Genomic DNA, 23,409 nt, shown 5'->3' with positions numbered 1-23,409 from the left:
ATCTCCCAGGAACCCACTGGGTAGCCGTCTACTTTCCTCAAGAAGGATGTGTGGAATATTTCGATTCGTACGGATTGCCCCCTTTGGAAGACGATATCATCGACTTTATGAGAAGAAATGCTCAGACCACCCGATTCAATAATGTGAAATTACAAGGTACAGATTCCTTGGTGTGTGGACAATATTGCGTGTATTTTCTGCATCATCGCAGCCTGGGCTATTCCTTAGAACATTTAGTGACTCATTTTGATCCTCGTTCTTCTTCAAGAAATGATGTGAAAGTAGATCGATGGTTCTGTGACCATTATGCTTATCTTTTGTCTCAAGCTAGGAAACGTAGTGTCCATCAATGGCCTAATGACTTCCAACAGTGGAAATCACAATTTCATTCACAACGTTGTCAACCCTGTTTAAAGTAGAGTGTGAATTGAAAAAAAATGTTTGTGATTAGAAAAAAAATGTTTGTGATTTGAAAAAAAATGTTTGATGTTATATTGTTGGATTATTGTTAAAAATGTTAGAGTTGTTGGTTAGTGTTAAGTGATTTTTGAATAAAAAATGTTGTGTTTTGAAAAAATGCCTTTGTCGTTTGTTTGGCTATAAGAATGTTGATTCATGCTCTTTGACTTCTTACTATCCCTCTCATGTCACTCATTGAACGTTCCGGCTCGAAAACCGTGGAGGGATGTTTTCCTTCACGTCCGCGCTTTGACTTTAAGAACCGGGGAAGTTTCCAGTCTAACCATCCATTGTCGACTCATCCTCCTACGAAGATGTGCTCCAAACTAGCTAAGCTCAACGAAGCCTACGTGAATTTGCATAGGGTCAGACACAGTCTGATACCGAAAGCTGAAGAGATAGAGAATGTGAGAATGTTAAAAGTCACTGAAGACCTAATAGAAGAGCTCTTCAGAGAAAAAGTTAACAGGGAGAAAGAAGAATGGACAGAGAAGTACAGACTTCAGAGACAGCAGCAACAGCAACAACAACAACAGCATCAGCAGCAGGAACCTGAACCTGACAGAGGCTTTGTCGATTGTCGTATCGACACCAAAGAGTTCTTCTTCTCTTTCCGAAGAAGCAGACCTATCGCCAGAAAGTCTATCCTCAGAGGACATCGCATTCTTAGAAACTAAAAGATTGCCATAGCAAACAAAAAAATACCCAGCCCTTTTCAGGGCTACCCAATACTCAAGAAAAGAAATAACCATTAATTTGCCAATGTGTGTAGGTAGAGTAGTGTGAATATAAACACTAACTCTTTTTTATAGTGTGAGGGTATGTGTTTGTGTATAGGATTGTGCGTTAGTAAGTGCTCACGTACGTTGGTGTGGATAGTAGATTAAGATCATGTCTTTCTTTTGGTGTTTGAGGTGTGGGGAGAGTAGATTTAAGGTTAGATTACTTTGCGTATGTGGATAGTATATTGAAGTGATTAATGAAAAAAATTTAGAATAGTGATGGGAAGTATAAAAAAAAGTGAGTGAGTGTTTCTTTTAGGTCCGCGCGTTGTTTTTTGGCCATGATCTAGGTAAGATCAATTTTATGTTTTTAGGGGGATGTTTTCCTTCACGTCCGCGCTTTCACTATAAATTGAAACTCGTTCGGCAGTCCAGCTACCCTTGTTGATTGATCAACACGAGAATGAACACCAGACTAACGAAACTGTTGGAACTTCATGTGCATCTGGAATATGCCAGGCGCCTGTTGAACGAACTGGCCGCGGAGGCCATTGTCGAAGAGGGAAGGATGAGAGAGGAGGAGGGAAGAAGAAACAAAGAAGAGGAGGAGAGAAGATACAAAGAAGAGGTGGAGAGAAGATACAAAGAAGAGGAAGAGGAGAGAAGAAACAAAGAAGAGGAGGAAAAGGAGAGAAGAAATTTCAGAATCCCAGAAACAGAAAATTGGGATTCTGAAGCTATTTATCCTCCCTCTGCTCTCTCCCCAAAAAAAGTAAAAAGCAACTGGAGAACAAGATGTGTATGTGGCGCCAGGCCTGGAAGGTGTCATCATTAACCAGGTGTCCATGAAGTTCCAAAAAAACAGCCCTTTTCAGGGCTACCCAATACTCTAGAAAAGAAATAACATTCAATTTGCCAATGTGTGTAGGTAGAGTAGTGTGAATATAAACACTGACTCTTTTTTAATAATGTGAGTGTATGTGTTTGTGTGTTTGTGTTTGTAACTACTCACGTAAGTTTGTGTGAATAGTAGATTATGGGTTAGTTTAATGTTTCTTAGCGTATGTGGAGAGTATAGTTTGGGTTTTATTATATGAAATGAGAAAGTAGGGGGATGTTTTCCTTCACGTCCGCGCGTTGTTTGGTCATGATCTAGGTAATATCAATTTTATGTTTTGGGGGATGTTTTCCTTCACGTCCGCGCTTTTCGTATAAGAACACACAGTATTCGTCGTTCAAACCATTCTACAAAGAATAAAAAAGAAGATGGCTTCGAACCACCTTGACAAAATGCAAAAATTACAAGACGTTTTGGACAATTTAGGAATGATGGAGCAGATGTTAGTGAGACTCAATGAAGTCCACTATTCCTATAGTCCCCATCGAGTAAAGATGGAGATCAATAATTTAAGAAAAGTAAAGGACATAATAAGTGGTGTCATGAAAGAGATAAAGGAGGAGAAGGAGGATGAAGAGGAAAGGATAAGGATAAGAGAATGGAATGAAAAAATTGAAAAAGAAGAAGAAAATGAGAAGAGGAAGAAAGAAGAGGAGGAAGAGAAGAAGAAAGAAGAGGAGGAGAAAGAAAAGAAGAGAAAGAGTGTAGGAGAGAAAATAAGAAGTTGGTTGAGAAAAAGAAGAAATTAGAAGCAGAAGAAGAAGAAAAACCAAAGGCCCTTTTCAGGGCGACCCATATTTATCGAAAAGAGAATGACTTTCAATTGCCTACCCCTTTTTTTAAAAAAAAAATTTTTATTTTTGAAAAAAAAAAAATCCCATATTCAATTTCCCTTGACGCTAGACAGTCCCAAGATTTTTTCTCCATATTCAATTCCTCTTGACGCTAGAGTGACCCAGGGTTTTTTCTCCATGTTAAATTCCCCTTGACGCTAGAGTGACCCACGATTTTTCTCCATGTTAATTTTCCCTTGACGCTAGAGTGACCCGGGGGGGGGGGGGGTCTGTAATGCTAATTCCCATTGACGCTAGGGTGACCCACTTCACTACTGACATGAGTTTGTCCATTTTTTCTACAACTCTTAACCTTTGTCGATATACCTCGGATACCAACTCATAATCTTCTAAGTTACAGTCCTTAACCACATCACAATCAGCAATTTGTTGTACTGAAACAAACATGTAGAATTCGCAAGCTTTCTGTAATTTCAAAATCCAATACTCCCTTGGTCATTTCAAGCTTTCAGCAATCTAATGAGGAAAGTATTAATCTACTTCTTTTTTTAAGAGGGCAATAACATTATATTAATGTACCTGAAATTGTAAGGTGTGTGTGTGTGTGTGTGTGTGTGTGTGTGTGTGATTCGCCTTCCAGGTTTAATTCATTTCATATATATTGTATTATCCTTTCTTATCCCCACATTTGTATTTTTATTTCCCTCTCATCCGTTCTATCTGCATCTGCGTCTCCCTTTCATCTCTCTCTCTCTCTCTCTCTCTCTCTCTCTCTCTCTCTGCATTTGCCTCTCTTTTTCCTCTTTCTAAATTTGATTTTCTTTCTGAAGCTGAAGTTTTGTTAATTCCAATTCCATCTGGTTTATTAACCATAATTCCTTTAATTTTCTATCAAAACAAAAAACAGACTTACTAATCAAACCCAAAGCACTATCATTCAAAATGTTATTGCCCACCAAATACTGTACCAAAATGATCTTTAAATTTCCAGCTATGTTAAAGATGCTTTTTCTTCCAAAATATCATAATGTCTAACAAGCTCACACAACTCGTCCTTTTCATAGACTCGAACCCCTTCTGGATAGGATCTGAAACGAAGTTCTCGAAATTAGACGACATTGTGAATGTTTGTTTATTTAACCAAAGATTTATTCGATGTGTGAAATTGAAATGGATTTAAATTTCGAAAATAATTTTTTATGTCTCTGAGATATTTTTAAAAATTCGTATTCCGGACGAGCCCCCAATTTCAGTTACCACTCTATGGTCCTAAACTATGTAAAAGATAAGAAGTGAAACTAACAATGTAAATAAAATTCAACAATAATTTGTTCGCTAGAAAACAAAGTGAAAATTAAAAAAAAAAAACTTCAGCGAATAATTTTACTTTCATTCATGAGAATTAAATTATTTGTTAAATTATTATTTAGGAGTCGGATCTCACGTGATTCCTCCCCCCTCCCCGAAAATTAAATGGTCAGTCTTTTTTAGGTGCATTATTTTAAATGTTTCCTGTGCCTGAAATGCTTTTTTTTAATGGTGTTTACTATATGCTTCACGTATTGTGTAGACTTTTGATGTAATAATGACATATTAATACTGATTTTAACAAATTAGTACAACAATTATAACTATTGTTATCCATGTTGTAACGTAACACGAAGAGTAGAAACTCGGACAGGTTAGGGTTACGTCCCTTGAATCTTTGAACACTATGGAAGGGAAAGGCAAAACTAATGTTGACAAAAACAACAAATACGATAGGCAGTTAAGGTATTAATGGCTTTAGTTTTTCATTGGGTGGAGAAAATAATGCATTTATTACTAAATAAATAGTGAAAAATTATATTAAAATAGTCTGCTATGGTCTATTAGTGCAAATGAGGTTGGGTGATTCGAACGTGCAGGGAAACGATAAAAGCACTGTGTCATTTAAAATCCCACGCGAACTATTTCATCTACATCTATCTTGATCCTCTATATGGTTTAAACATTACGCGTGACACCACAAAATGTCATTAGGTGATTAAAGTTTTGCTAATATTTGTAAAGATGAAATCCCACCTCCAACCCCCAATTAAAAAAAAATTAGGTGTAGAGGCACCACACCATTTTTACATTCGTTGCTGTTCGTCGTAGGCAGACGGTTCGCGGTAGTAAGAAAGTTAAGCATTGAAGTGTGAAGAAAACTTTTGTCTGCTAGTATTAGAAATATTGCATATAATATAGAAGAAATAAACCTATTGCTGCTGCAGCTGGATTCATGCGGCAACTTCTGTAAACTTTCAATGTGTCCTGACAGAGACGTCCAGTTGTTGCAAAAAATTTATTTTCAAAGTACATAATAGCCATGTCAAAGTACGTAATAGCCATGCCCAGAAAAACAAGAGCTTATGTAGCAGAACAGAAATGAGCACCAATTTTCAGACTCGGAGAGGATTTTAATAAAATAAGATAAGAATTCTTTATTTCAGACTACAAAGTCCATACATCTAAATTAAATATAGATATAAGGTAAAAGTATTGCTAACATAAAAGATCATATATATATATATATATATATATATATATATATATATATATATATATATATATATTATGTACAAGTATGCAGACACATCTACATGTTCTACATTTTTAAGAATGAAATTAGGCAGCAAAGTTTTCCATCTGCTAATAATTATGAGAATTCAAACAAATGTCATAGTTCCACAGAGATTTCAATATACAATTAGATATTTTTGTCATCATTGAGAATACATACTTTCTCATTACTTCATCAAAACTAAATACATTATAATGTACAAACATGCTGGAGGCACTGTTCCATTGTTGTTGTTGTTGTTCTAGGGTTTAGCGCCATTTTTCAGCACAAGATAGGCTATACATGGCAGCCAGTATAACTGGTGGAGGAAGAACCCTGGAAAACCCAGGGAAGAACCACCGACCCACGAGAAGCTACTGGCAGGCTTTCCCACGTACCCACGCTAGCCGAGCCTTGGACTCGAACACACGCAGACAGAGGTGAGATGGCAGTGATCTGGAATGGTGAGCACTTTAGACCACTCAGCCACTCGGGGCCCCCCACTGTTCCGTCTTGAAAGGCCTAATAGAAAATGAAGACTATTATTATAACCAATTATTAGTTTTCTTTTCATACATTCACTAAAGTTTGTCCACAGAGGAGCACAATACATTGTGCAGCAATAAGATTTGAATAATTTAATTTTGATTTTCAATGAACAATTCTTAAATTTATGTAGAAGCATAAGATGTACAGGGGGAGGAGATGGTAATTTGAAAGACGTTTACAGAAAGAATACGGGGGAGGAGATGGTAATTTGAAAGAAGTTTACTGAATGAATACAGGGGGAGGAGATGGTAATTTGAAAGACGTTTACTGAATGAATACAGGGGGAGGAGATGGTAATTTGAAAGACGTTTACTGAATGAATACAGGGGGAGGAGATGGTAATTTGAAAGACGTTTACTGAATGAATACAGGGGGAGGAGATGGTAATTTGAAAGACGTTTACTGAATGAATACAGGGGGAGGAGATGGTAATTTGAAAGACGTTTACTGAATGAATACAGGGGGAGGAGATGGTAATTTGAAAGACGTTTACTGAATGAATACAGGGGGAGGAGATGGTAATTTGAAAGACGTTTACAGAAAGAATACGGGGGAGGAGATGGTAATTTGAAAGAAGTTTACTGAATGAATACAGGGGGAGGAGATGGTAATTTGAAAGACGTTTACTGAATGAATACAGGGGGAGGAGATGGTAATTTGAAAGACGTTTACTGAATGAATACAGGGGGAGGAGATGGTAATTTGAAAGACGTTTACTGAATGAATACAGGGGGAGGAGATGGTAATTTGAAAGACGTTTACAGAAAGAATACGGGGGAGGAGATGGTAATTTGAAAGAAGTTTACTGAATGAATACAGGGGGAGGAGATGGTAATTTGAAAGACGTTTACTGAATGAATACAGGGGGAGGAGATGGTAATTTGAAAGACGTTTACTGAATGAATACAGGGGGAGGAGATGGTAATTTGAAAGACGTTTACTGAATGAATACAGGGGGAGGAGATGGTAATTTGAAAGACGTTTACTGAATGAATACAGGGGGAGGAGATGGTAATTTGAAAGACGTTTACTGAATGAATACAGGGGGAGGAGATGGTAATTTGAAAGACGTTTACTGAATGAATACAGGGGGAGGAGATGGTAATTTGAAAGACGTTTACTGAATGAATACAGGGGGAGGAGATGGTAATTTGAAAGACGTTTACAGAAAGAATACGGGGGAGGAGATGGTAATTTGAAAGAAGTTTACTGAATGAATACAGGGGGAGGAGATGGTAATTTGAAAGACGTTTACTGAATGAATACAGGGGGAGGAGATGGTAATTTGAAAGACGTTTACTGAATGAATACAGGGGGAGGAGATGGTAATTTGAAAGACGTTTACTGAATGAATACAGGGGGAGGAGATGGTAATTTGAAAGACGTTTACTGAATGAATACAGGGGGAGGAGATGGTAATTTGAAAGACGTTTACTGAATGAATACAGGGGGAGGAGATGGTAATTTGAAAGACGTTTACTGAATGAATACAGGGGGAGGAGATGGTAATTTGAAAGACGTTTACTGAATGAATACAGGGGGAGGAGATGGTAATTTGAAAGACGTTTACAGAAAGAATACGGGGGAGGAGATGGTAATTTGAAAGAAGTTTACTGAATGAATACAGGGGGAGGAGATGGTAATTTGAAAGACGTTTACTGAATGAATACAGGGGGAGGAGATGGTAATTTGAAAGACGTTTACTGAATGAATACAGGGGGAGGAGATGGTAATTTGAAAGACGTTTACTGAATGAATACAGGGGGAGGAGATGGTAATTTGAAAGACGTTTACTGAATGAATACAGGGGGAGGAGATGGTAATTTGAAAGACGTTTACTGAAAGACCATGCATACTGATAATATTTGTTGATGTTAATAAAGCTAGCAGATTAATCCTTTTTTTTGTTGTTTAAAAATATAATTTGGTGCTTAATGATACCCTTCACTCCCTGCCAAGCTTCATCTAGTTAAAGGATATTTTAGGGGTCTTGAGTAAATATTTTTATTTTGGATTCAGACAAAATGTCAGTTAAATGTAGGAGTTATTGTCTCAGTTTCTTTTCAAACTCAGTATGTACATAAATATTCATCTGGTGCTGAATATAGGCTTTAGGCAAAGAAGGGCAGACACTTGATTACATGTTCAGCTAAATATGGGAACTATCTAAAAAATTTATGTGGAAAGTTATTTGTTCACAAAAATAATCACTCACACATGTGGCTAAATTAAGTTCATTACAGTTGTGTATGTTGATTCCAGATCTTCAGAATTTGTAATATATGCTGGATATGTGTGACTGACATTTTGACCAATTATAAAATGCCCAAATTGGACAATGGGAGTTTCCTCTGTAACACAGGAGGAGAGACATATTGGAACTATCATGGTCAGACACCTAGTTTGTATCACACCCGGGCAGACATACCACTAGACTCAAAGAAGGTTCAGACCAGCCAGTAGGTGGCCTCATGTAACTCCTCCTACTTTACTTGGACAGTCATTTTGGAAGTTGCCCAGATTTACATCTCAATAGCACTTTAACCGCATTCCCAACCTGGCAACCAGCTTCTTGAGTCACATGACCCACTAAATGTAATGGGAGGGGAGACAAAATCTAACTATCATGGTCTTAAGTCGAACCTCGTTCATCAGTCTCACAGGTAGGTGTATGTACCTTGAAATAAAAAGGCCAGGACCATTTAGGCTGGTTTGTAAGTGTCCTCATATTCTTAGATTTCTACACTTCTAATCTTTAAGAAGCTCAATTTAAAGGGGCCCCTGCCCCCTTAAGGAAAATTGATAATTTTTTGATGGTGCAGTCAGCCACATCTATTATACTTTTCTGTTTCTTTGTGTATATTTAAGTAATTTTTATGCATTAGATTCATTATATTTCCTTCCATTTTCCATATATCACATAGTGTTGTATGTAATGCTCTTTGGAGAGGGAGGTAACTGTGTTTTGTACCTCCATGTGAGAACTGTTTACATCATGACAAAGTAGCATATTTTGGACTTTAACTTACTAAATATGGGAACAAAATGGTAACCATAATATATTGTCTTGCACTTTCTGTAGCTGTCAAGGTTTGCACCCCTATTTTTATGAATAATATTCACATTTCAATACAGCACACCTAAACAATTGCATAGCATGTCAACATGCATTCTTTAAAGTAATTTAACTCCACAGGAGCAGATAGAATTCAGAGGAATCATACATAAACATACTGTTGTGAATATTGAATGTCACCAGTGGAACGGTCTTAGAAATAATGATGCATATGGCATATTGATTGCTATATTTTGGTGAGAAGAATGAAAGTTTTAGCACACCAACATAGTTTCTACCTTCATGACCCCACTCTGACGTTGACATAAGAGATTCATATCTCACTCTTGGGTGATAATAGAAAATGTTTCAATGTTATCTATATATTTTGAAATTTCTAGGTTCAGTTAACAAAGGGGGAAAAGCTTAAAATTAAGTGGCAGCTTCATGCATTTGACAATACACATACAGTTTCTCCTCTGAAAGTCTTATGTTTTCACTGAATGTTAAAAGTACATCAATATCAATTGTTTCTTTTCTTTTTGGAGGTCTCAGTTTGCATGTTAAGAGATTAGGATTAATCGGTTAGTCATGCTGAAGGAAACAATAGCTTCAATCTCATCCAGATACTCATTCTGATCTAAGTGTACAAGAGAGTGACTTTGACAGACAAATTTAGCTTCTGCAGGAGTTGTTTTATGGTATATGCTTATCAAAGGCCAAGCTGGTGAAATGCTTTTTACCTTGAACTGAATTTTCCACTGTAAATATTTGTTCTATACCGTATCTTATTATTTACTGTGATTTTGTAAACTCCAGAAAACATTAAAGTCAATTGTAAGTAAATTGGTGTCTGAGAAGAAATTTCTATATTAAATTGTATTGAGTAATTTGTATATGTATGGTCAATTTCATTGTCTATGTATCAATGAATTTATCTGATATGTCACTTTGTAAGTTTTAGGGTCCCACACATCAGTATATCAATATTCCAGCATTGTCTAGTGTTAATTGATTAAACTTTGACTTTTCCAGACTAGCTAGACTTGTGTTGCGATTACCCCCCCTCCCCCCACAACACACACTGACACAACACTGATGCTGCTATTAGCATCTCCAGAATGATAATGAAAAGTTAGGAACCGCTTCTTTCATATCAGTCTAAGAGTACTTCTAAAGCACATGATTTACTTAAATGTGTGATTTCTTTAAGTTTGCTAGAAGTGTTTATAGAAACTTTTCACTTCTGTCACTGACAAGTAACATATCATTTCTGTCATTCCCTCCTAAAATTATAACTTCCAGATCTCTTCTTGACATTCATGAAACATTGTAAAGGAATTTTGATTTTGTACTGATGCTGTGGTGGTAAACAAAGACCAAAAGCATTGTAGGTTGCAAACAATATGAAATCTTTCAAGAAATGCAGTCAGTCATAATTCACAATATAAATAATGCAGTGCTTTTTGCCAGAAAGAGGTAACTTTTTTAAAAGCATAATACCATTTTTAGTTTTGTGCACAAAAAGCTTTCCTTTATACCATTGTACTAGATAATGTCTAAATATGTGATATGTATACAACTTTTGACATAAACCATTTTCAGCCAAATTCTTTAGGTGGCAGGGTCCAGTTTCGTAAATTGGCCCCTGGCAAATTTCTTAACTTAAGGCTATGGTGTGACTTTTGCAGCTATTATTGTTTACTATTTATAGTTATGGATATATATGTGAACTGGGTGTTTCGGGCTTGTGTTGTTCTTGAAATTGATATCAGGCATGTACACCTTCCATAGTTACTCTGCAGTATGTTGATAGTGAAATACCAGTAGTTGGCTAGGAAGAAGAGCTAGCCTCCCATAGCAGTAGACAGGTGGGTTCAAGGCAAGTAGAGTATCTCAAAAACGGCTTGGATGACAACTATTCTGAATTGCATCAGACTATTTAGTAGACAAAGTTTTTCAAAATTTTCATCCAGGGAAAGAGCTTGCGTTTCCACTGTGAGCACCACATGCTGTCAAAAATGGCATTTGGATGTGAAAAATGCATGTATAAAATAGGGGTTGGGGTTCATAAACTTCTTTTGTTATGAACTGCCATTAACTTCTCTGCTCAAGTGAATACTATTCTTATGCTTTGTTTTAATATAGGTATCTAAAAATATGGACCTTTTTGACCTTACTTGTGTATTTGATTTTTTATGATTTTTTGTACTAGGTCGCTGATTGCGGCATTAAATTTGTACATAAAAACTGGCCCCTGCCCCCTTAGTAATAGGAAGCTGACATTTGCAATACTAACATTAAAGGGTAGAAGGATTTTTTGATTTGAAGCATATTGGTAATTCCAAGGCTGTTTTACAACTTCAAAACTTGAAGTAAAGATTAAATGTGGAAAAACATTGGAGTTAACTTTCCAATGTCAGATGATGGGTAGGGGTTAGGGTTGGGATGGGAATACATTGGAGTTACCAGTAACTTTTTTAATGTAAGTTGGTGGGATGGGGTTGAAGGTTCAGATGGGAATACATTGGATTAACTTTTTAAGGTAGCTTGATGGGAAAGGAGATAGGATTAGGATGGGAATACATTAGAGTTAACTTTTAATGTCAGATCATGGGATGGGTTAGGGTTCTAAGGATGGGAATACATTGGAGTTAACTTTCCAATGGTAAATTATGGGATAGGGGTAAGGGTTGGGATGAGAATACATTGGAGTTGACTTTTCCAGTATAAGATGATGGGGTGGGTTTAAGGTTAGGATTTGAATACATTGGAATTAACTTTTTAATATAAGACGCTGGAATACACTGGAGTTAACTTTCCAATGACAGATGATGGGATGGGGTTAGGATGGAAATAGATTGGAGTTACCTTTATAATATAAGATGATGGGGTAGGTTTAGGGTCACGATGGGAATACACTGGAGTTGATTTTTTAATGTTACCTGATGGCATAGGGCATAGGATTAGGGTTAGTATGGGAATACATTGGAGTTATGGCATGTTGATATTATTAATATGCAGGATTGACTGCTTCTTCTGGAATAAATGTCTGACACAGGTTTGCAAATTTTGTTTGAACTCTTGGTGAGTGATACGTAAAGTTTTTCTTAACATTGACATATTGTTCTATGCCATGTAAAGTTTTTCTTAACATTGACATATTGTTCTATGCCATGTAAAGTCTTTCTTTACATTTACATATTGTTCTGTGCCATGTGAAGTTTTTCTTGACATTGACATATTGTTCTATGCCATGTAAAGTTTTTCTTTACATTTACATATTGTTCTATGCCATGTAAAGGTTTTCTTGACATTGACATATTGTTCTGTGCCATGTAAAGTTTTTCTTTACAGTTAAATATTGTTCTTTTTTCTTTACATTTACATATTGTTCTGTGTCATGATTTTAATCAGCTTGAATATTGAAAATTATGTTTTCATGGGTGTCTGAATGACAATAATTTGGAGCAATATGACAATTCAGAATTTTGACATTATGATTGCTTGTCATATGACAGGTTTGAAGTTGTTCCTTTTGAAAACTAATTCAGCATTTCATAGTTGAAAATGCTGCCAAACTTGTTAGGTAAACAAGATGAACACAGAAATATAAAGCCACACTGTGTTGAAGTAATAATGAAACTATTTTTTAGAAGTTGGTGGAAAGATGAATAGATGTAAATTCTTGATCAGCGGGTAATGTCAACAGTAGATATATGTATTACAGTAGTGTTTTATAGCACCTCAGCACAATGGTACTATATGGTGCCAACTTAAGGCAAAAAAAGTTAAAAAATGTAAAGAAGAAAAGTTGCACAGATATGTTAAAAAATAAACCCTTCCAGATATGTGCCAGTTTGTGCTCTGAACAATACTTGTGTTCGAGTTCAAGACCCAGCCTTTGTTATGACCTTAGGAGAATCTGGAAATGAGTTGTTCACAGTTTGGGGTAATTCTCCATTAAGACCATGGAGTTTTTTTCAGAAAAGGTTATTATGAATAGGTCAAGTTAGGATGTATGTATGGTTATTTACATCAAAATTATTCATTCCTATATTTACACCTGCCTAATAGAATCACATTTAGTTGTGTTCAGTTATAATTTGAGAGGAATTATTGATTCAAATTATTCATTGGAATTAGAAAGTGCTCATTAACCTTCTGAATGAAGACATTAGTTTGGGATTATTGAGGACTCATTGTGGATAATATCATGGTGATACATCAAGACTGTTGGAACATTGGTACAGTTGAGTCTGTTGGTTCATCAGCACATTCAAAACCTGGAATTCATTTGGAACACTGTACTTTTGGACTTGTGATAGAACTTTTAGGATTATATGGGATTTAATTCACAATGCTGTAAGTTCCTTTTAAATTTTCATTTTGTATTCTAGGAAAATAAAATATTTGTTAAATTTTGCTAAACTTCAACACATATTAAGAGAGAGATACATTTTTGAAAGTGAATGAAAACATTCACGTGTAAAACAAATGCCTGCTGAAAAATGTTGGAGTAATTGACTGGATGAAATAATTGCATATTTAAACAGAGCATTATGTTGGTAATTGGATTTTCTACTGGAAATTTCCAGAAGAACAATTTCATCTAGCTAATGATACTAACTGTTATAGAGAAAAATTTTATTCCGACTTAAAACTACAAAGCTGGAAGCTCACAAATGGCACAGAAACTGACTGAACTCTTCCAGTCAGTATGGACTTGGGCAACTATATCCCTGTGACCAAGTTAAACACCAAACCAAGCGAACATGACTTATTTTTCATAATTGTGACCATGTTAAAAATCAGCCCAAGCCAACACAACTTATTTTACGTAGGTGTGATCAAGAAATATTTTTATATTAAAGAAGATTTATTATTTGATAGATGAATGCTTTATTTCCTGACGAAATTGGAAAGATAGAAAATAACAAACAACATAACAATAAACTTTCTTCTGACATTTGCTTTAATATGTCTTATGCAAAGTAAAAATACAAAGTATTCAGCATCATACATGCATGGGCACCTGCAGCATAGGTCGGGGGGGGGGGTCACGTGACCCCCCTGGAAATCATACTGCAAATATATATATAAAAATTCCGACAAGTTTAATCATGCAAATGAAGCTGAAAATATGTCACAAGATTGTGTTTAAACACTTAGTAAATATTAGCTTTAGTTTCAGACCACTTACGCACAGAACTACGCAACTAACTCTCCCGGCCATGACTGACTGACCCCACCCTGCAAAAAATCCTGCGGGCGACCATGCATACATGCAAGATTAGAAACATAGCTATGGCCAATATATCACACATGTAAGATTAAAAACATAGCTATGGCCAGCATATCACACATGTAAGATTAGAAACATAGCTATGGCCAATGTATCGCACATGCAAGATTAGAAACAGAGCTATGGCAAACGTATCACACATGCAAGATTAGAAACAGAGCAGTGGCCAACATATCACACATGCGAGATTAGAAACAGAGCTATGGCCAACATATCACACATGCAAGATTAGAAACATAGCTATGGCTAACATATATATGCAAGATTAGAAACATAGCTATGGCCAACGTATCACACATGCGAGATTAGAAACAGAGCTATGGCCAATGTATCACATATGCAAGATTAGAAACATAGCTATGGCCAATATATCACACATGTAAGATTAAAAACATAGCTCTGGCCAGCATATCACACATGTAAGATTAGAAACATAGCTATGGCCAATGTATCGCACATGCAAGATTAGAAACAGAGCTATGGCAAACGTATCACACATGCAAGATTAGAAACAGAGCAGTGGCCAACATATCACACATGCGAGATTAGAAACAGAGCTATGGCCAACATATCACACATGCAAGATTAGAAACATAGCTATGGCTAACATATATATGCAAGATTAGAAACATAGCTATGGCCAACGTATCACACATGCGAGATTAGAAACAGAGCTATGGCCAATGTATCACATATGCAAGATTAGAAACATAGCTATGGCCAATGTATCACACATGCAAGATTAGAAACATAGCTGTGGCCAATGTATCACACATGTAAGATTAGAAACATAGCTATGGCCAATGTATCACACATGCAAGATTAGAAACATAGCTGTAGCCAATGTATCATACATGTAAGATTAGAAACATAGCTATGGCCAATGTATCACACATGCAAGATTAGAAACATAGCTGTAGCCAATGTATCATACATGTAAGATTAGAAACATATCTATGGCCAATGTATCATATATGCAAGTTTAGAAACATAACTATGGCCAAAGTATTACACATGTAAGATTAGAAACAGCTATAGCCAACACTGATATGCAGAGACTACTAGCAACATATAGGACTTATTCCTTCCTTTAACAGTGACACCAAAAAGCACTCAAGACATTATCACCAAGTCAAATCCCTAATCTGATTATCATACTTTTCCATTTTCTGCCCTCCAGTCCTTATGAAAATTTATACAGCATATTCTAGTCTTCTAAATCTGATTACAGTTGATTCCATGTACAGTATTTAGTGTATACATGATCAGGTAGGTTTTTGGCCAATTTTACATCTGCCATTTTGTGACATCAGCCATACTCAAATATAATGATTTTTTAAAATGTTTACTCATTCTTCTTGCGCAAAGATTGTTATGTTTTTTTGAAAAAGTTTACTTCATTTTTATATGCATTTGGAATATTTAATAAATATATGATGGTGGAAGTAAAATTATATTTTTTCGGGGGACATTGCAAAGATTTTTAAAGGTTGGTTTCACATTCTTCCCTCCGTTGCACATGGCAATAATGGCTGCATTACTGTCAGGTCAGAATACTTTTTAACCAATACCCTATTCATCTTCACATGAAAATCAAAGCAGACATAGATGTGATTCATGAGGTGAAACTTCTGTAATTTTTGCACTTTATATTCTGTAACACTTCCAGATTCCCATGTGAGCCACAACCTGATCTGTCAGCAGTTAAGATCTATGCCTCCTGCTGAGAATTTTCTGGAAAACTAGTTTAACTTGCTGCTTATTTTCGTGCAAAACTTTGTTTTCTATCTTTACAGATGACAGTTTTACTTCTTCAGATTGGATTGAGATATGACTGACAGCTGTGATAGTTTACCATTTTGATTTGAATGAGATGTAAATTACAGCTGTGATAGTTTTTAATGACAGCTATGATAATGTTACCATTCTGATTGGAATGAGATATGAGTTACAGCTGTGATAGTGTTACCATTCTGATCAGAATGAAATATGAATTAGCTTTGATAGTTTTCAAATCTGATAGGAATGGAATATGAATTAGCTGTGATAGTTTACCATTCTGATTGGAATGAAATATGAATCACTGTACAGCTGTGACAGTTTTACCATTCTGATCAGAATGAGATCTGATTTACAGGTGTGATAGTTCACTCAAGCCTGAATTCACAACAAAGGCTTATAATTCATTCTTTTGGATCTTTGTGTCAGCATTTTTTTAATATGTACCTGTACACCATTATTAAGATAACATATTTATTTTTACTAGTTATATTGCATGTCAGAGTGTAAACACTTTAACAATCCATTGATAAGCATATATATATATATATATATTGCCATTTCTTAGAAAACCCATCAGTAAATGTAGTTTTATTATTGCTGACCTTGTATAGGATAATGACCATTTCTGCTGAGAAAATAGTAAATCATATTTTGTAATGTTGCTGACTTTGTATATTACATTGTCCTTTTCAGCTGAGAGAACAGCTAATTATAGTTTACAATGTTGCTGACTGTATAGGATATTGTTCATTTCAACTGAGAAAATTGCTAATTATAGTTTACAATGTTGCTGACTTTGTATATGATATTGTCCTTTTCAGCTGAGAAAATAGCTAATTATAGTGTACAATGTTGCTGACTTTGTATAGGTTATTGTCCATTGTTACTGATAAAATAGCTAATTATAGTTTACAATGTTGCTGACTGTATAGGATATTGTCCTTTTCACTGAGAAAATAGCTAATTACAGTTTACAATGTTGCTGACTTTGTATAGGATGTTGTCCATTTCTACTGAGAAAATAGCTAATTATAGTTTACAATGTTGCTGATTTGGATAGTATATTGTCTATTTATGCTGAGAAAATAGCTAATTATGGTTAACAATGTTGCTGACTTTGGATAAGATATTGTCCTTTTCAGCTGAGAAAATGGCAATTAATAGTCTACAATTAACTTATTGCTGAACATAACCTTTAACTACACATTCATGTTTTCATCATGTTACATCACTTATTTTCATTTCTCTATGCTCAATCTTTTAGTTGATCTCAAAAGAAGGATGAAGTTGAATTCATATATGTGTGTATTAGTAACTGAAATTTAAAAGTGTTTGAATATGATCCTTATATATTTTTATTAAAAAAAACAAACAATCAAATTGGAAATGAAAATTGGAATAAGAGTTTCAGAATGATTTTAATAGGTCACCTTTTTTTTCCATTCCAGTGCCATCACTGAAGAGTCCCAGTCACCAGGCAGTCAGCCGACAGTCACATCAAGATAACGTCTTTGATCAGACTGAAATGGCATCCACAGCAGTGTGCTAGCTTAGTGTATTCTAACATTTTTATGTTGTATTTTACAAGCTGTTCTTTATAATAAGCTCTCGTTCATCTGATTATGTGCCACCAATACCGATGATTTTGTATTAACAGGGTCATATAAAAAAAAACTGAACATAAATAGAAATAGATGTTGATCAGTTATGAAAAGGTCCAGATTTTCCGGTGAATGTTGTTAAATGTGGATTGAACTTACTCGGATGGCCAGAATTATTTCAATCTCTGACGACGGAGAAAAGACGATGCACATAAAATGTTCTTCAAACATTGGTTCTGTTTATCACTAAAAATGTTTGTACTAAACACTTGTTCATTGTATAATCAGAAACTTCCATTTATCTAAATTTTGTTATTTGTTTTTTATATTTATTTACATATTAGTACACAGAATTAGAAATTGTGGAAGATTTTCTAATATATATGATGATTTGGAATTTTAAATTGTGGATAAGCATATATATGATGCAAGTTTAGTGTTAGATACTTGAAAATCCAACACTGGAAGAGATTGCTTACTAATTAAATACTTTACTCTTTTTAATTGTCAATGCGCACAATATATATATATATATATATATATATATATATATATATATATATATATATATATATATATATATATGATGCAAGCTTAGTGTTAGATACTTGAAAATCCACCGTTGGAAGAGACTGCATACTAATTTGATATTTTATTCTTTGTAGTGATATGGACGTGATGGAAATGTGGTCTAAAACATTTTATTTCAAGACACCAGTAAAATTGTTGTTTTCAAATTTAACAACTTTTATCTTTGCCTTTAATATTGTAATAATATTGTTGATGTATTTGTATTTCTGCTTATGAAATAAGTGTACCATGGAGTAATTGGATACTTGTATCCTGTTCATCTGTCTGTCTGCTATCCTTTTTCATACATTAACTTTTGGTTCATCTACATTTACCAAACTTTGTGGATGGCTTGCACTTGGGATAATGAAGAAGCCTATGAATTTTTGGGTCAATATGTCAAAGGTCAAGGTCATTGTGATTTAAAAGAAGAAAAATGGTTTCTATACAGTCTTATCATTAGTGCATTGTAAACCTGTATTATGAATAACTTGTACATTGGGTAAGAAAGAAGTGTAGTGATATTGGGATCTGATATCAGAGTACCTGTGAGTGAAAGAAGATAAATGATTTTCGCATATGAACATTAGTTTTCACATACCTTGACCAAAGTTTGTGGAAAGTTTGCAGATAAGGTATGGAGGAGGCCTATTAATCTTGGGGTCAGATGGTCAAGGCCATTGTGACTGAAAGAAAAATATGTTTTGTACAAATAATAATATTGTTCCAGAGAACATTATATGACTAAACTTTGATATCTTACACTCTGGGTTAGAAAGAAATTTTTACCCTTTGGGGTTTGAAGGTCATGGTGAATCTGCTAAGAAAATAATGGTTTCCATACATAAGTTCATTTTAAGACTAAGGGTCAAGGTCAATAAGTCCTGTAGGTCAATAATCTCAAGAGTCAACTGTGCAATACTAAGGTTTGTTTGCTAATGAAATAATCCTGTTTCAGTTCAACAAAAGCATGATTTACCTTTTCTGGCGGTAAGAGCGATTTGAAATCATTAAAGCCCAAACTTAGACACATAATGTTTGCCTGTTTTGGAGGTGCTTGCTGTCATATTAGAGGCCAAGGCCAATTAAACTAGGGATATGAACCCTTCATGGTACTATCATCTTACAATGAACCATTCATGGTACATTCATCTTATAAGTAACCATTGATGGTACTATTGTCTTATGATAAACCATTCATGGTACTCTTGTCTTATAAAGAACCATTCATGGTACTCTTTTATAAGGAACCATTGAAGGTACTATTGTCTTATAAACCATTCATGGTACTCTTATGATGAACCATTCATAGTACTATTGTCTTATAATGAACCATTCATGGTACTCTTGGCTTATGATGAACCATTCATGCTACTCTTGTCTTATGAACCATTCATTTTACTATTGTCTTATAATGAACCATTCATGCTACTCTTGTCTTATGATGAACCATTCATGGTACTATTATCTTAGAATAAACTTCTAATGGTACTATTGTCTTACAATTCATGGTACTATTGTCCTTTTTTATTATACAGTACTGACCGCTCCAGTGGCCTAGTGGTTAGAGCATCTGCCCTGGATGCAGGAGATCATGGGTTCGAACCCCAGCCAAGTCATACCAAAGACATCTAAAAATGGTACTAACAGCTGCCTCGCTAGGCGCTCAGCATTAAGAGGTTAGTGTTAAGACTGGTTGGCCTGGTGTCCGGATAACGTGACTGGGTGGGACATCATGATTCATGTCTGTGGCATGATGCCTTAGTGCTAGACATCACTTTAAACTGCCACACTGCAGAAATTTTTGCAATATGACTGGAAAATTGTTAAGCTACGTTTAAAATGTAAATAATAGACATACACACACACATTATACAGTACTGTAAAATCTGGATAATAAGCAAATACATGAAACATAAGCATGCATAGAAAATAAGCACATATAAAAAAAATAAGCCTGTATGGAAAATAAGCATTCATGGGAAATAAAGACTCATGAGCCATTGGTTCTTTATGTAGAAACATAAGTAAGTGTGTGTAATGTAAAGGATAAAAGAAAGTTTATGATATAAACTTTTATCTCTCGTCACTGTTGTCCTGTCCCTATTTAAGTGATTAGTGGGACTGTTTATCTGTATACATTCTTATAATTTTAGCTTTTCATTTTTGTTTTGATACTATCTGGCCAGCTGTTCCCAGTTTCATTTCTTTGCTATAACTTGAGTTTGCTACCATCTTCATTTACCAGGCATTATAAATGGCATGTGCTTAGGGGGAGGGAAGAAGCTTATTGATTTTATAGTCAGTGTTCAAGGTTTCTGGATGACTTGCATGTTGGGCATGTGTGTGTGATTTGGATTTGTAACGTAGCTTTAACAATTTTTCAGTCATATCACTAGGATGTCTGCAGTGTCGCAGTTTATAGTGATGTCTAGCACTGGGTCATCATGCTGCAGACATGTAGCATTCTTGTCCCACCCAGTCACATTAACTGACACCAGGCTGACCAGTCCTAACACTAACCTCTCAATGCTGAGTGCCAAGCAAGGCACCTGTTAGTACCATTTTTGTAAGTCTTTGATATGACTTGGCCAGGGATCAATCCCATGACCTTCCGCATCTGAGGCGGATGTTCTAACCACCAGGCCGCTGGAGCAGTTGCATGTTGGGTAAGAAAGAAGACTATTTAGTTTAAGGTTCAGGTTACTGACTGAAAGCAGAAAAATGTTTTTGCATAATAACTTCATTTGTAGACCACATACCTTGACCAAATTTTGGAGAGATTGCACAGAACATTTGATGAGGACTGTTGATTGTGAGATCAAGGTCATTGTGACTCAAAGAAAAATGGATCTGGGAAATTAATTTCTGTTCTAGAGTTAGGTCTTTCACCCAGCTTTGTGGATGGTTTGTGCTTAGGGGAATAAACCAACCTTTAATTATTGGTCAAAAGCTTAAAGTAAATCTAATAAAGAAATAATGGTTTCTACAGTCAAGTTTAGTTCAAGACTTCATACCTTGAGCAAAGGTCCAGGCTATTGAGACCTGTCGGTCAATATTTGAAGACTCAGCCTTGCCAAAGTAGTGCCTACATAGAAAACTATTTATACATGGGGTACATTTTGACATAAAATCAAGTTTTTCAAGAAAATACAATGATTTATTGTTGTATTTTCTTAAGAAACAAATTGCTTTTGTTACAGTTCCATTTGTAGGTGTGATACAATGTGCCAATTTTGTTATTATTTGAAATTTGCAATAAGATAAAAATGACATGAACTGTATCATCTGCTTGTCTTTGTAAGTAGGTAATGGGTTCTGTGACACCTGTCAAAATTTATCTTGCATGTTTGATATTTATTATTTGCCTCTTATTTGATAGAGCATATTATGCTACAACACTGTCTGCGTTTCCTTTACTGCACAATGACTTCATTTCTGCAGCACATATCTTTAAAGGCAAGTTCTTCTTGCAGAAAGAATGACAGCTATTGATCTTGAGGTCAGAAGGTCAGGATCAATGTAACTGAAAGAGGAATAACAGAGTCTGTATCAAAGGTCAGGGTCATTGATACTTCAGGGTCAGTAATGTCCAGAGTAAGCAATGCACTACTAGTGCCTACATATATGAATGATGAACGCAGTGATCATGCAATGTGCCAGTGGTTGATGGAGATGTTAAACATTCCATTTTATCTTAATTTCTGAAATACCACCATACATGTTTTAGAAGTGAGATGATTTTTCATTCCAATGAAAATTAAGATTATTGTGAGAATTTCAATTTAGACTTCACACATTGTAAAGAAAGTGATGATTAGTTTATTAGATTGGCCTTCATGTTTGACTAGTCTGTTCTCAGAAATGTAAATAAATCCCTCACAAATAATACCTTTTGTTCCAAACTTAACATCCATTTTCCTTTAATTTGGTAGAAAACACTAGATATAAAGGCATATTAATTTTAAATAAATATGGATCTGCCATTTAATATAAGACTAGAGAATTAAAATGGAACAAGATTGAAATGACTTTTTCTGAGATAACAGAATTTGAAGAAATTTGTAAAGAAAGCACCCTAGTAGCCCGTATGACATGCCAATTGCTCTTGCGTTTGGCTATTAGACATGTAACCAGAAGTTTGATCCAATACTCAAGGTTCTTGTTTGAGATAATTTTCATTTCATAATATTTAATATGTATGTAAACTTTACCTTTTCAAACTCAGAACAATAATTTCATCACATGGTTGTAATTTTTTTTGCAGTAATCATTATTTACCTTCTTGCCTAGCTCACATTATTTTATGCATTTTTGTTGCCACATCATTTTATTTGTCCTTTGCCTGTTCTTTTTTGTAAATATGTATGGTCCATCTAACTTTATGATGCCATAAAATTAGTACCTTGCAACATTTATTCATGTTCTGGCAATATTCTATTGTATCAATGAAAACTTTGTCTTTTCATGCTGTGTGGGGAGCAGTCTTTCATATCTAGACTTGTTCTGTTTGTGTTATGATGAACTATTAATTTTGTCTAATCATGGTGTTTATGGAGCCATCTTTCACACCTAGACTTTTGTTTATTGTGTGATCATGTACTATTATTTTGGCTGCTATTGCATTCCTCATATTATTAAAAGATTCATATGGGAATTTGTACTTTTTTGTATATGTGTGTTTGAGAGAGTTATTACTAAGTGGCCATTGAATATTTTAGAATGGATGCCATCACATACATACACCCTTGGCCAATGAATGTTTAGAACAGATGCCATCACATACGTCTTTGGCCATTGAATGCTTTACAATGGATGCCATCACATATATCTTGGGCCATTGAATGCTTTAGACTGGATGCCATCACATACACCCTTGAACACTGAATGCTTTATAATGGATGCCATCATGTACACATTTGGCCATTGAATGTGTTAGAATGGATGCCGTCACATACACCCTTGGCCACTGGATGCTTTAGAATGGATGCCATCACATACATCTTTGGCCATTGAATGCTTTATAATGTATGCTATCACATACATACACCCTTGGCCATGGAATATTTTAGAATGGATGCCATCACATA

At 35.2% G+C, this 23,409-nt stretch overlaps 1 long non-coding RNA gene across 1 annotated transcript; it reads left to right on the top strand.

The window, feature by feature from the left end:
• The first annotated feature begins 4,564 nt into the window (after nt 1-4,564).
• Nucleotides 4,565-22,976, top strand: LOC149787286 (uncharacterized). Its single transcript, XR_016425146.1, has 2 exons — nt 4,565-4,646; nt 17,597-22,976. It is a non-coding gene; the product is annotated as an uncharacterized LOC149787286 (long non-coding RNA).
• The last annotated feature ends 433 nt before the right edge of the window (nt 22,977-23,409 follow it).

The sequence above is a fragment of the Sinohyriopsis cumingii genome, chromosome 12 (assembly GCF_028554795.1).
Source record: "Sinohyriopsis cumingii isolate HCF-2022 chromosome 12, ASM2855479v2, whole genome shotgun sequence".
Taxonomy (NCBI): Eukaryota; Metazoa; Mollusca; class Bivalvia; order Unionida; family Unionidae; genus Sinohyriopsis; species Sinohyriopsis cumingii.
Note: the sequence above shows the minus strand (reverse complement) of the source record. Positions and strands in the feature narration are given on the sequence as shown.